Below are 13,266 nucleotides of genomic sequence, written 5' to 3'. Positions count from 1 at the left end.
AGTGGATGGTGCTCGATCCTGGAGGTGAGGCACGAGACCTAGGAGCATAGCCTTTCAATTAAATCAACTCTTTTATTTCTGACGCCTCATGCTCGAGCTTGAGGGTCAAGGCTCGAGCACCCTTGGTTAAGGCTCGAGCACCCTATGGTAAGGTTTGAGCATCAAGGTACAAAGCTCGAGTATTTAGACCTTATTGACTTTTCTTCTCTTCTTTGTTGTGATGCTCGAGCCTCAACACTTGGGCTTGAGCTCGGGGGCTTGAATTGCTTCAAACTTCACCATTTAAGCTCTCGACTTGCTCTAAATGACCGGTAATGACTCTGCAAGCTTCGATATCATCATAAAGTCCCTGTTTTAACCATTTATCTGGGAAAGTACCTACAAACACACATTAAACATAAATTAGTCTAATTATGGATAGAAATATCACTGTAGTCCGTAACATATATGTATTTAAGGGCTCAAATATGCATATATTCAGTGCTCATCAAACATCCCAAGAAATTTTAGGACATGCACTTTTCCCACTTACTTTCCCCACAAAACTCATAAATACAAGTGTACATGTCCCACTTGCCTCCCTCTTTTCTGTAGTTTTATTGCTTATCATTTAGGGCTTTCTACAAATTTATTTAACTTTAAAATGTGTAATGCAAGGGTCAGAGTCTTGAGGGAGAATGTTTGGAACAATACTCCTTTTGCTCCTTCTTTTCTAACAAATGAGGCTTTAGGGAGGATTGTTATTAAAGCATCAGCAATGGATGACACTTAGATTCCTACATTTAGGAGGTCAATGAGGAGTGCTTAGGTTGCTGCTCCGACTCCTGTGGATGGCCAGGCTCGAACGGACCCTCCTCCCGTTCCTACTTCTTCTCCATCTTCCTCTGGCACACATCCCGGGAGAAAAGGCCAGCTATTAGGGGAGAAGAGGATGATGCATATCTTGCCTTGAGATGCAGGGTGACTCCTGTCTGAAGGAACCAAGGGGTCATGATTTAGGATCTTGATGCGATCGACCTCTCCTCGGAAGCTAATGTTTCCAGAGCTTCTGTTGCCCCTCCTGTGCTTTGGAGGTCTCTCTTTTTGCGGGAGGAAGGGACTTCTATGTCCATAGAGGACACTATATTCAAGGATGGGCCTATTATTTTGGCCTACTACCGAAATATGTGCACCCCTAATGATGTACAGACCCAGGTCAAACTCAGCAGGGAGAAGATGTTCTCCCGGATCCCCATAAGCGTTGTTGAGGTACTATGTAAATACATATCTCTGTTATAAATTTTTCTTTCTTGTTTGTGTATTCTTTTAAAGGTTAACTCGTCACTTATTCATTTGACTTCTTAGATGCCTTTGTTGGTCTTACAGATTCCCTTTGCAATTGCCGCAATGTAGTGGACGATCGAACAGGGCAATGGGAGGATTGTCAAGCTCTGTTCCAAGGTCAAAAAGGCTGAGGAAGATCTACAGAGTGCTTTAGCTTGGGCAAAGGCTGTTGAGGATAAGTTTGCTACTGCTAAGGGTAAATGTATAGAAATGATCGGCCAATTAGAGGTTGAGCGTGATGTTCATCTTGCTTTGGAGTAGAGAAACGAGGAGCTTATTGGGGAGAGGGTTTACCTTCTAGAACGTATAGGCAGGGTGGAAACCAGGAAGAAAGCCGTGCATGAATGGTTTTCCCAGATTGGGGTTATTCTCTATGACAATGGCTATAGGGACGGATTCATGGACCGAAGCAACCCGACCGATCTAGGTAGGGCATACAATGGTCCTAAAGACTGTGATGGGGACCTGAAGATTGATCATCCTAGAACTTACAAAGATCTTTTTTCCTGGTGAGCTCAAAGGGGTCTTTGCCTAGTGTAAGAGCGTAGTTGCAGCTGTAGCTGGCTCTATGACTCTCCCTCCTTCTTTATCTGAAAAAAGTGGGCTTACCCCCGCCCTTACTCTACTCCTCCTGGCTCTGGATCTGAGGTGGCAGCTGAAGTTATAGAAGATGAGGCCTAGGTTTCTGGCCATTGCTATTTCTCGCACTTTCCTTTCTCCCTCTCCTTTCCATTTATTTTTTAATATATATAATGTAAGAGGGGAAAGATTATATGTAATCTAAATGATTAATATTAAAGAAAGAAACTTTTCTTTTTAGTTTCTTTGCCTTTAGTTTTCTTTGAATTTTTTCTAAGTGTTTGGCGATCGGTCACTTTGCCATATGCCACTTTCACTTTTCTATCTCTACTCTTTTCTCCTTTTCTTCTCTCTCTTTTTTTTTTTTTTTTTTTTTTTTTTTTTAAGTTTCAAAGTGTTTGGTGCTCGGCCACTTTGCCATTTGCCACTTCACTTTTTTATAAGGTTTCTAAGTGTTTGGCAATCGGCCACTCTGTCATTTGCCACTTCACTTTATGAAATCTCTTTGTTTGGCAATCGGCTACTCTGCCATTTGCCACTTCCCTTTCAGAAAATTTCTAAGTGCTTGGCATTCGGCTACTCTGCCACTTGCCACTTCACTTTCATAAAATTTCTAAGTGTTTGGCGTTCGGCTACTCTGCCATTTGCCACTTCACTTTCATAAAATTTCTAAGTGTTTTCCGTTCGGCTACTCTGCCATTTGGCACTTCACTTTCATAAAATTTCAAATTTTGGCATTTGGCAACCCTGTCATTTGCCCCTTCACTTTCATGAAATTTCTAAGTTTGGCGATTGACTACTCTGCTATTTGCCAATAAGACTGGTAATACTGTTTAATAATTGACATATTGTCCACTTTTTCTCATTTTTGTTAATGGTGAGAGTACATAGATAAAGAAGAAATAAACAAAACTAAAACTAGCTAACGATACAATAAGACTGGTAATACTGTTTAAGATAGCTTGCATTCTATGGCTTGCCAATTTGCCTTCCGGCCAACGTTTCCAGCCTGTATACCCCTTTTCCTATAAATTTTGTGATTCTGTAGGCCTTTCCTATGGGGACATCCTTTTTAGTACAATGCCCACTACCTTTTTTAGTGTTAGCTTACCAAGGGTGAAGCTATTATGCGTCACCCTTTTGTTGTGGCTATTAGCGAGAGTCTATTGGTATAAAGCAAATTTAATTACTACCGAATCCCTCTTCTCTGTTAGGTCGAGGTTGAGCTCTAGCATTTTATTATTCTCGTTCTGGCTCCATATTATAGTTCAAGCAGTTGGTCCAACTTGCTTGGTCAGTATCACAGCTTTCGTGTTATATGCTATGGTGAATCGATTTCACCAGTTGGCCTTGTTAGGGTTGTCCTATAGGCTCATAAGATGTTTGGAAGCACATCTAGCCAATTGCCTTTCTCATCTAGCCAATTGCCTTTCTTTTTCTCCAGTTTTTTCTTTGTACAACTAAAAAATTATTCTGTTTATGATTTCAGCCTACCCATTTCCTTTCGGATGGCTTACTGCAATAAGCTTTTGATTAATCCCATGTTCATCAAGCAATCTCCTCACATGTTTGTTGTCTAGGTTGGTATCGTTATTCATGATGATCGACTGGTACCCCAAACTAACAAATTATGTTGTTCCATTTAAAAATCCTCACTTGTATGTGTGTGTGACGCTAAGATAGGGTTCCACCTCCACCCACTTAGTAAAATAATATGTTGCGAACATGACGTACTTATTTTACAGCCTTGCCTTTGGTAGTAGACCAACCACATCCATCCCCCACTGCACGAAAGGCCATGGGTTGGCCATTACGTGTAGGTCCTCAGGTAGTTCGTGTATTAGTGGTCTAAATCTTTGGAACTTATTGCACCTCCTGGAATATTCTTTTGCATCTAGTGACATGTGTGGCCAAAAATATCCTTAGGTCACTGCTTTATGTGCCAATGATCTCTTCCATGTATGATTTGTGAGTCATACGCAGCGGAATATGTTTTACAAAGTTTTAGATTTTGTAAAACAGATCTGTGTCATTACCAACTTTACTTATTTTAGTAATTAAATAATTAATCACATGCAGATAAAATAAGCAAATTATAAAGTTAGAGATGACACCAGGATTTTAGCGAGGAACAATTGATAAAATACGTAAACTGTGATAGGAAAAACCTTGTGGACTATGCAGTCCAAAGTAAACCAATCCACTATGCTTGAAACAAAGTATACCAAACTTTAACTCTGGCTCACGCCCTATCGTTCTACCCAACACCAACCGCTGACGATCCTCTGGCTTTGCAACTCCCCGTCCAACAACAACTTGACCTCAGGCTTACACTTGATATTTGTAGAAGAGTAGTAGGTAGATCAGACAGCACTCCGCGAATGCTCCAACCCTTTCAAAGTGTAACTGCATTTACTTCTGTTCTTCAACCGTCTGATTGATGTAGAAAAAGATCTGTTTCATCGGATCAATGTTAATACAACTGTATGATCACGATCAGGATTCGAACTCCACAACTCTAACCTAACTAGGTGAATATATGTATGTTCTAGGAAGACAATAGAAAAATCAACTTTGATTTTCTGAGAGGGATAAACTTCCTAAGGGTTTATATGATATATGAATAATGATTAAAAGCCGTAAATACACCAATGTATATGACATGGTTTATATAGAGTATAGAATGACCTAATCCCTTTGAAAAATAAGGAAAAATTCGTGCAAAGGATTTGGTATAATTTTATACCAACTAGGAAACAATTTGGGATAAGGAAACTGAAGTTGTATAGTAAACAGGACTTCTTAAACTGGTTCAAGTTTGGCAGTGACTTAAACTTGAGCATCTTGAACCAGTTCAAAGGAGCTGAACTGATTCAAGGTTGGCAGACCTGAATATTCGAATTCTTTTAGCCTTGTTTCATTCTACAAGAATTTCAGACCAACATGGTAAGTCTAGAATGTCCAACCATGTTCATATTCCTTCCTAAAGTAGTGTTCTTACCCTTTTCTTCACGAACTCTTTAAGTATGGTAAGTTTGAACTCCTTCCCAGTTATGTAGACCTATCAAACTTGATGACTTGTAGAACAAGTAATTTAAATTATTACTCAACTTGGACTTGTTATGTCTACGATAATTGCCAAAAATAAATTAATATCTCACAATCTTCGCCTTTGGCAATTTTGTGACAAAACCCCTAAAATAATTTTTCCAGTCTACCCAAAGCAGAAAAGTAAATTACATTTATTGTGAAAAGGCAAAAATTGGTCATATGATCACCATTCCTCTTGGACAAAAAAATTTGACCTGATTCCTACACACTATCAAGCAACACTACCAGTGAAGGTTTAAAAAAAAAATTATAAGAATGATAAGTATCGAATATTGCATATTCAATCGCCCTTATTTGCATTAGTTAAGTCCATTAGTTAGTTCTATTGTATAAGTTATCTTCAGTTGCATGTTTTTATATATTTTCAAGTTTATTTCCCAAAAACGAATAAAAATGACGTTTTGGTGAGTTCTTGAAGATCAAAGCATGCTTGGCCGGGGATCTACAGTTTTACCAAGCTAATATGTGCCATTGAACTCATGGCACTCTCTGCAAAGTGCTAAGACGAAGGATAGCATCATCAGGCCAAGCCAAAGTCAATTCAAGAAGGAAAAATGAGCCTTGGTGGTGCCATGGAGGGCGCTCGCCAACACTAGCCAATTGTTGCGGGAGCCAAAGGGCAGTAGCCTCTAGATTTGGCGGGGCCTCGCCATGCACTGCGGGCACCCACCAATTGCCAACAGCAGCCCTAAATGCCCTATTGCCAGTGCGTGGATGCCAGCCTTGACACCTCATGGGTGCTCGCCATCCGATACGGGAGCCCGCCAAGCTAGAGACAGTAGGTCGTGGGTTGCATTGTTTCACCCAATGTTGTCCCCTTGATTGAAGGGATGGCTCTGCATTACTCTAGGGATTTATAGCCACAAGATTAATTGAGTTTGGTAGGATTTTTGGCCTATTTGTGTGGCTTGAATCTTTGTAAATCAATATCAAACATGGAAAGGATTTCAAAAGAGAGAAGTATTGTGTTCTTGAGAGCTTGGGTTGTAGGTGGCTATTAGGGGCGAAAATGGAAGGGCTGATCATCTCCACCTCTTTGTCCCTTGCTTCTATGGGTAACTAACTCCCTTTCTAGGGAGGTAATGAAGCTCTTCTTTGTAAGCATGCTTTAGTTTTGTTTAATTTGGGGAATGAAGTATATATATGGTATTTTCATAATCTAGAGGGCTACACAAGTTGTAATGGATCTTAATTTCTATAAATGATTATGTTGAATCTATTATCTTGTCTTAGATTATATTTTCTCATGATTATATAGCTTGCATCTTCATAGTGAGAATGGAGATGAGATTATGAAATGGTGTTTAATAGCATGTTGTATGAGAAGTTTGATAGTCCATAGCTTAGGGCCTCCCTTTGATTGATTATTCTTGGTTTTTGACTTTATGTGCTATTACCATATTTATTGAGGAGTTTGATAGTCTCTAGCTTAGTGAGCATGTCAGGAGCTATATCTTAGTTTAGGTAGTTCAAGCATGTAAAACTTTGATAGATTATGCTTACTTCTTGATTTTATGAATTTCTTGAAGATAATGTAGCAATAGTGTATTACTACTTATCATTGTCATATACATAAGTTGTTCCCTAAGTTACTCACAAGTAAGCATGTTTATATGGTCGGTGATGGATTCACTTCCCTAGCCCTCTCTACATAAGTTCTTCTCCTCTTAAATTCCTTCCATTTATGGCTTTATGCAAAATTCATTTCTAGTTCTAAGTGACAAATAAACCAAACCTTTTACACCTCTTCCCTCAAACAAAGTGATTTTAAAAACCTTGGTTGCCATAAACTTGCAGTCCTTGTGGTTCGACTTACCCCTATGATAGCCCTATTTTATAATGATTTGTGTTATTGCAATGGTTTATTATAATTGGTAGACATATTCCACCACCAAAGAACTCCCCCTGAAGTAAAAAATAAATAAATAAATAATCCAAAATTTTACCCTAAACATCAGATTTCTATCTCCCCTTTTTTGGAACAAATTGACAAAGTGTAGAGACAAATATATAATACCAATCCAAATAAGTCAAGTAAAGCACATTCCAGATAAGCATAGTGAAGTCTATGAAAGCATATTCTAGGAATATCCAAAAATAGAGACAAGTTATGTAATAATTCAACAAAACATGATATCATGATGCATGAGAAAATAACATCAAAAGCAGCATCATGTCTCCGTAACCACTTAAAGATAAGAAACATCTTCTTTAGTCTCCACCACTCTCTTCTTCATCCTCATCTTCCTCATCCTCATCTGTATACTCATCCCTATCTTCATCATCGTCCTCATCTTCAACTCGCAGAGATGGACCTGGAGGTACAGGCCTGTAGACATCCTCATCCGGAACCCCAAATGGCTGTCCTCTCAGCTGAGTCATTTATAGTTTGAGATCTCGAATCTCAACCATTATCTTCTCAAACAACAAATTCTGATGCTGAGGTAGATGGGAATACATGATGTTGGCATCAGTTTTCATGAAAGTTCCTTTTGGAGTAAAGAGCTGAGTAATCTCTGAAACTTATGATGGCCCTTCATCAATAGATCTCTTGGCCTTTCTAGCATTCTTCCAAGAAGTATTTGATTTTTCTAAAGCACAAGGATCTAATTCAGTCATGATAGGCTTATGATTAGCTCTTAGAAGAATCGACACATTTTTCTTTTTCAGAATTTCCATGTTGATCATTAGAAATGGAGTTGGGAGAATTTTTAATGAGCTATTATAAGCTTCACAATAAAGTAATCAAGCAAAATGTTCTTATTCTTGGCAAGAATAAAGTACTTGTGCTCGCTCCAAAGATAATACATTCTTTTTCCCAAAGTAGCCCAGATTCGCCATAGCGAATAAGTTGAAGAAGGTAGCTTCATCTGCCAGAAATCGAACTGGAATAGTATCTTGGTTCATAGAGGAGTTTCGCACACATATCTTTGGAACAATCTTGGAAAAATCAGGACCCGTAACTGTCAAAGGCAGAGTATGTCCCCACAACTGATGATTTTTTGGAAGGCCAAGGATTGTTGCAATGTCCTGCTCATCAACTGTATAATCAACTCCAAACAACGATACAATGTATTAGGAGTCATGAACCTCACGAATATTAGCATAGAAATAGCTAATCATATCCGGACAATAAACGCCTTTGTCAAGTCTAGTGAAGAAAAGCCAATTATGAGATTTGATGTAGTTCACTAGCGCTTGTCCTGCAGTGTCTTGAAGTTTCTGAAGATTACCATCCTCTCTGTCTTTATCGGTCCATCCTTGTAAACAAAGAGATACACTTTCCAAGCTTCTTCATTGTAAAAATGCGACTCTGTAAATTCAATCCTTCCAGTGCTAGAAACTGAAGGATATCTTATTGAAGCCATGCTAGGTGCTTGTGAACCACTTTGGGGTTCTTGAATGGAGATACCAGTTCTGGACCTTTTTGGTGGTCTAGGATTAGCAATTCCTTTCCCTTTAGCTTCCCTAGTTAATTTAGGAGCCATGTCCGTTAGAAAATTTTTCACTTTGAAGCTTGTAACTCTTTCAGGAATTTTATCATTTGGTGTGCAACTCCAAAAGTGTTTATAGAAAAGCTTGTTTTGATTTTCAATCCTCCCCAAAATTAACAGATAATGTTGTATAATCCCAACAAACAACTAAGAAGCTTCAATCCTTCAATCAACCAACAACTTAACTACTCCTCTAAGATTTAAACCCAAACTTTATGAAACTCATTTTTCAACTTTAAATCTTCTCACAACTTCTTCAATCTTTGTTATCAATCTCCAATTAACATGTAATGATCAAAGTTATAGCATAGAATGATGACAAAGATGAAGAATATATGATGTATATATATATGAATGTATGAAAGAGTGAGAGAGTGCAAGAGAGATAGAAAGGTGTTGCAAACAAATGAGGCCCGAAGCAATTTTAATCCTAAATCCCGTGTTCTTGAACCGGTTCAGCCTTCTTGAACTAGTTCAAGATGGACAGTCACTTTATGCTTATCCTAGTGACTTTCTTAAATCGGTTCAACCCCCAATGAACCGGTTCAAGACTCTCAGTCTTGGATTCTCAGAAAAATTTTAAACAAAATGTTTTAAAGTATTTCCAGAAAAATATTTTTAACACATCGGTGATTAAAACTATCAAACAAAAACAATTAAAAACCTAAAAATCAAAATCTTTTTGAATTTTCCAAATTTTTCAATTTTTTTTTTATATGTTTTGTGTTTTTTTTCTCATTAAAACAAAAACTAAATCACCAATCATTAATAACATCCAGTCAACACACGATTCAAAACCCTTTCAGAGAATTTTAAAAATATCTCAGAGAACAAATATTTGACTCCACAAATTCTTCAAATAATTTCAAATCTCATAAAGTAATCACAACATGAAAGCAAACTCGTAAATTTTACTGAAAAAATTAGAAATTAATCTAGCAAGTTCATGTGTGTGTGAAATCCAATCTAATCCATCTTCAGTTGAATTTCAATAGATCATTGTCTAAACCTTATTAATCGAAAAGCATCAAGGTAAAATTGTTTTGAGCAATTTTTTTTAAGCAAGGCGGCTTTCACTCTAAAGAATAGTCAGCAATTCCCCAAATCAACTTATCTCCACTTTTAGCTTTAATTCACAGTTTAATGGGAGCTTTTCCTCAGCAAAGTATTCAGTAATTTTTTTCTTTCTTTTCAAGATGAATATTTTTTTCAATTTTTTTAAGCTCCTATCTTTTTTAGACAATAACCTTTATATCTTTTGTGAACAATAAACCCTAGTCAACAGATCAAAAGATTTTCAACCAAATTTTTCAGAGATGGACTAGTGCATAAAAGTCTATGAACTTAAGAGATTCAAATCTAAACATCCCCTAATCAATGCAAATCATCTTTCAATGTATAGATTACAGACTAAGAATCTATTTTTACTCAAATTATCATGTGTCAATTTGCATTCAAAGATAGTTCATAAATTCTTCAAAAGAATTTTCACATGCATATCAAGAAGATTATGATCAGAAATTCAGTATCCTAACTAAACCCTAACAAGTGATCCAATGGCAGCAAAATTTTCTTTTAAACACAAGCCATGATCACTGACTTTTGTAGGACTCAGTTTAAAGGTGAAGTCCTCTCTGAAACATGTTGCAATGACTCAACAGACACATAGTTGACCAAATCAGACTTTTTGATCCAAACAGTTGTCACTTTCATTTCATGAAAATCTTTTTCTTTCTTTACCTCTTTCTTAGGCAACTTTTCAGCTTTAGGAATTCTAGGTGACACAACATTCTTTTTCTTCTTAGAATGCACCTTTTTCTTAGCATGAAAATTTTTAGAATGATTTTCAGAAAAGTCGTTCTTTTTCTTATGAAGGCATGAGTTATACTTATGTCCATTCTTTCCACAAAAAGTGCAATGCAACAATTTAGGCACATAAGACATATCAGAATATGATGCATCAGGCAAACATGGTTTAGGCATAATAACAGGTTTAACAAAAATTATTTTACCTTAATTACTAGAAGAACCTTTAACAAATCCTAACCCTGTTTTATCATTCATATCCTTACCCATGTTGATTATCTTATTCAAACTGTTTTGACTCATATTGAATCATTTTAGTTTATCTTTTTCAAATTTCAATTCAATTTCAAGATATTCATTTTTCAAAGCAAGACACTCCTTCAGTAAACTAGCAATACTTACCTTATCCTCAAGAATGATGATCTATTTTTCAAGCTCAGTGATGACTGAATTGCTTTCAAAAGCTTTCCTTTTTCCTTCATCAATCTGTTTCTTTATATCTTCATTCTCTCCCTTTGCTTGGATAAGCTCTTTTGCTAGCTTATTAATCGTCTGTTTGACTTCAATGGTTTTTTTGACCATTTTCTTCAACCTTTCATCATCCTTTTCAGCCTCTTACACCTGTTCATCATAAACTTCATTGTCTTCATTATCTAAAATATTAGAGTCAGATAAAGACACGACATGAGGACCTCTATCAAGAAAAGCGACATAAGAAAAATCATTAGTATCATTCAGAGGAGAATCAATATCACTCAAAGTAGAATTTCAGACATAGAAACTTTCATTGCTTTTCCTTTATTCCTATCCTTTTGTTCTTTCCTAGGACTAAGACAAACATTGGTTGCATGACCTTTGCCACCACAATTCCAGCAAATGAACTCAGTTTCTTTTGATTTATCTACTTTTTTTTCATTAAACCTAAACTTTGACGTTTTGTCAAAAATTTTAGGATTAGCCACGTTACTACTCCTACTTCTCTGTTGCCTTTGCAAAATCTGACTATATTGTCTTGACAAGAATGCAAGATCATCATCAGAGTTGTCATCCACAGAATTCTCAACCTGTGTAGATTTCAAAGCAAGATTTTTCTCCTTCTGACTTAAATCAAAATTATGCATCTCAAAAGTTTTTAATGAACCTACCATCTCATCAACTTCACAAGTAGCCAAATCCCAATGTTTAGAGATGGTTTCAACCCTAATCTGAAATCTTTTAGGTAAAAGACCTTAAGATTTTCTCATAGATTTTTTTATCACTAACTTTTTTCCCTAAGTGACACAATTCAGAAATTATTTCACGAAGACTTGAATAAAAATCAGAAAAGGATTCATCTTCTTTCATCACAATATTGCCAAATTTATGAGACAGTAACTGAATTTTGGACAACTTCACTTTTAAAGTTCCTTCATGAGTAACCTGCAAAATATCCCAAGCTTCTTTAGTAGTTTTACAATAAAAAATTCTAGCATATTCAGATGGAACAACAGGATTAATAATTGAATATAAAGCTTTGCCATTAGCATTATTACGCTCAGTTTCAATAGCAGTAAAAGCAAAAGTATCTTTTAACTCTTTGACTATTTTATCATCCATAGTTGTATCTATTGTAGGAGGTGTATAGCCAGATTCAACTATCGCCTAAGTTTTCCCACCAGAATTTTACAATAAGCTCTCATCTTTGATTTCCACAAATTGTAATTATCTCCTTTAAATAAAGGACCACGTTGATTAGAACCATCTTCTTTCAACGCATAAGACATGATTAAAATAATTTTTGTAAACAAAATAAAACTTTCCAACAAGGATTAACTCAATGTGTAGAGATTGGCTCTGATACCAAATTGTGAGTCGTACGCAGCGGAATGTATTTTAGAAAGTTTTAGATTTTGTAAAACAGATCTATATCATTACCAACTTTACTTATTTTAGTAATTAAACAATTAATCACATACAGATAAAATAAGCAAAGTATAAAGTTAGAGATAACACTAGGATTTTAGCGAGGAAACCCTAGTTGATAAAATACGTCAACTATGATGGGAAAAACCTCGTGGACTATGCAGTCCAAAGCAAACCAATCCACTATGCTTGAAACAAAGTATACTGAACTTTGACTCTAGCTCACACCCTATCATTCTACCCAACACCAACCGCTGACGATCCTCTAGCTTTAGGACTCCCCGTCCAACAGCAACTTGACCTCAGGCTTACACTTGATATTTGTAGAAGAGTAGCAGGTAGATCAGATAGCACTCCATAAATGCTCCAACTCTTTCAAAGTGTGACTACGTTTACTTTTGTTCTTCAATCGTCTGAGTGATGTAGAAGAAGATCTGCTTCATCTAATCAATGTTAATATGACTGTATGATCATGATCAAGATTCGAACTCCACAACTCTAACCTAACTAGGTGAATATGTGTATGTTCTAAGAAGACAACAAAAAAATTAACTTTGATTTTTGAGAGGGATAAACTTCCTAAGGCTTTGTATGATATATAAGTAATGATTAAAAGCCGTAAATCAACCAATGTATATGACATGGTTTATATAGAGTATCGAATGACCTAATCCCTATGAAAAATAAGGAAAAATTCGTGCAAAAGATTTGGTACAATTCTAGACCAACTAGGAAACAATTCAGGATAAGGAAACTGAAGTTGTATAGTAAACATGATTTCTTGAACTGGTTCAAAGAAACTGAACCGGTTTAAGTTTGGCAGTGACTCAAACTTGAGCATCTTGAACCAGTTCAAAGGAACTGAATCGGTTCAAGGTTGGCAGACCTGAATATTCGAATTCTTTTAGCCTTATTTCCTCCTACGGGAATTTCAAACCAACATGGTAAGTATAGAATGTCCAACCTTGTTCATATTCCATCCTAAAGTAGTGTTCTTACCCTTTTCTTCATGAACTCTTTAAGTATAGTAAGTTTGAACTCCTTCCCAGTT

This window comes from Cornus florida, unplaced genomic scaffold (genome assembly GCF_030987335.1).
Source record: "Cornus florida cultivar Cherokee Brave unplaced genomic scaffold, ASM3098733v1 CherokeeBrave_3.0.0_Hap2_Chr01, whole genome shotgun sequence".
In the NCBI taxonomy this organism is placed as follows: Eukaryota; Viridiplantae; Streptophyta; class Magnoliopsida; order Cornales; family Cornaceae; genus Cornus; species Cornus florida.
Note: the sequence above shows the minus strand (reverse complement) of the source record.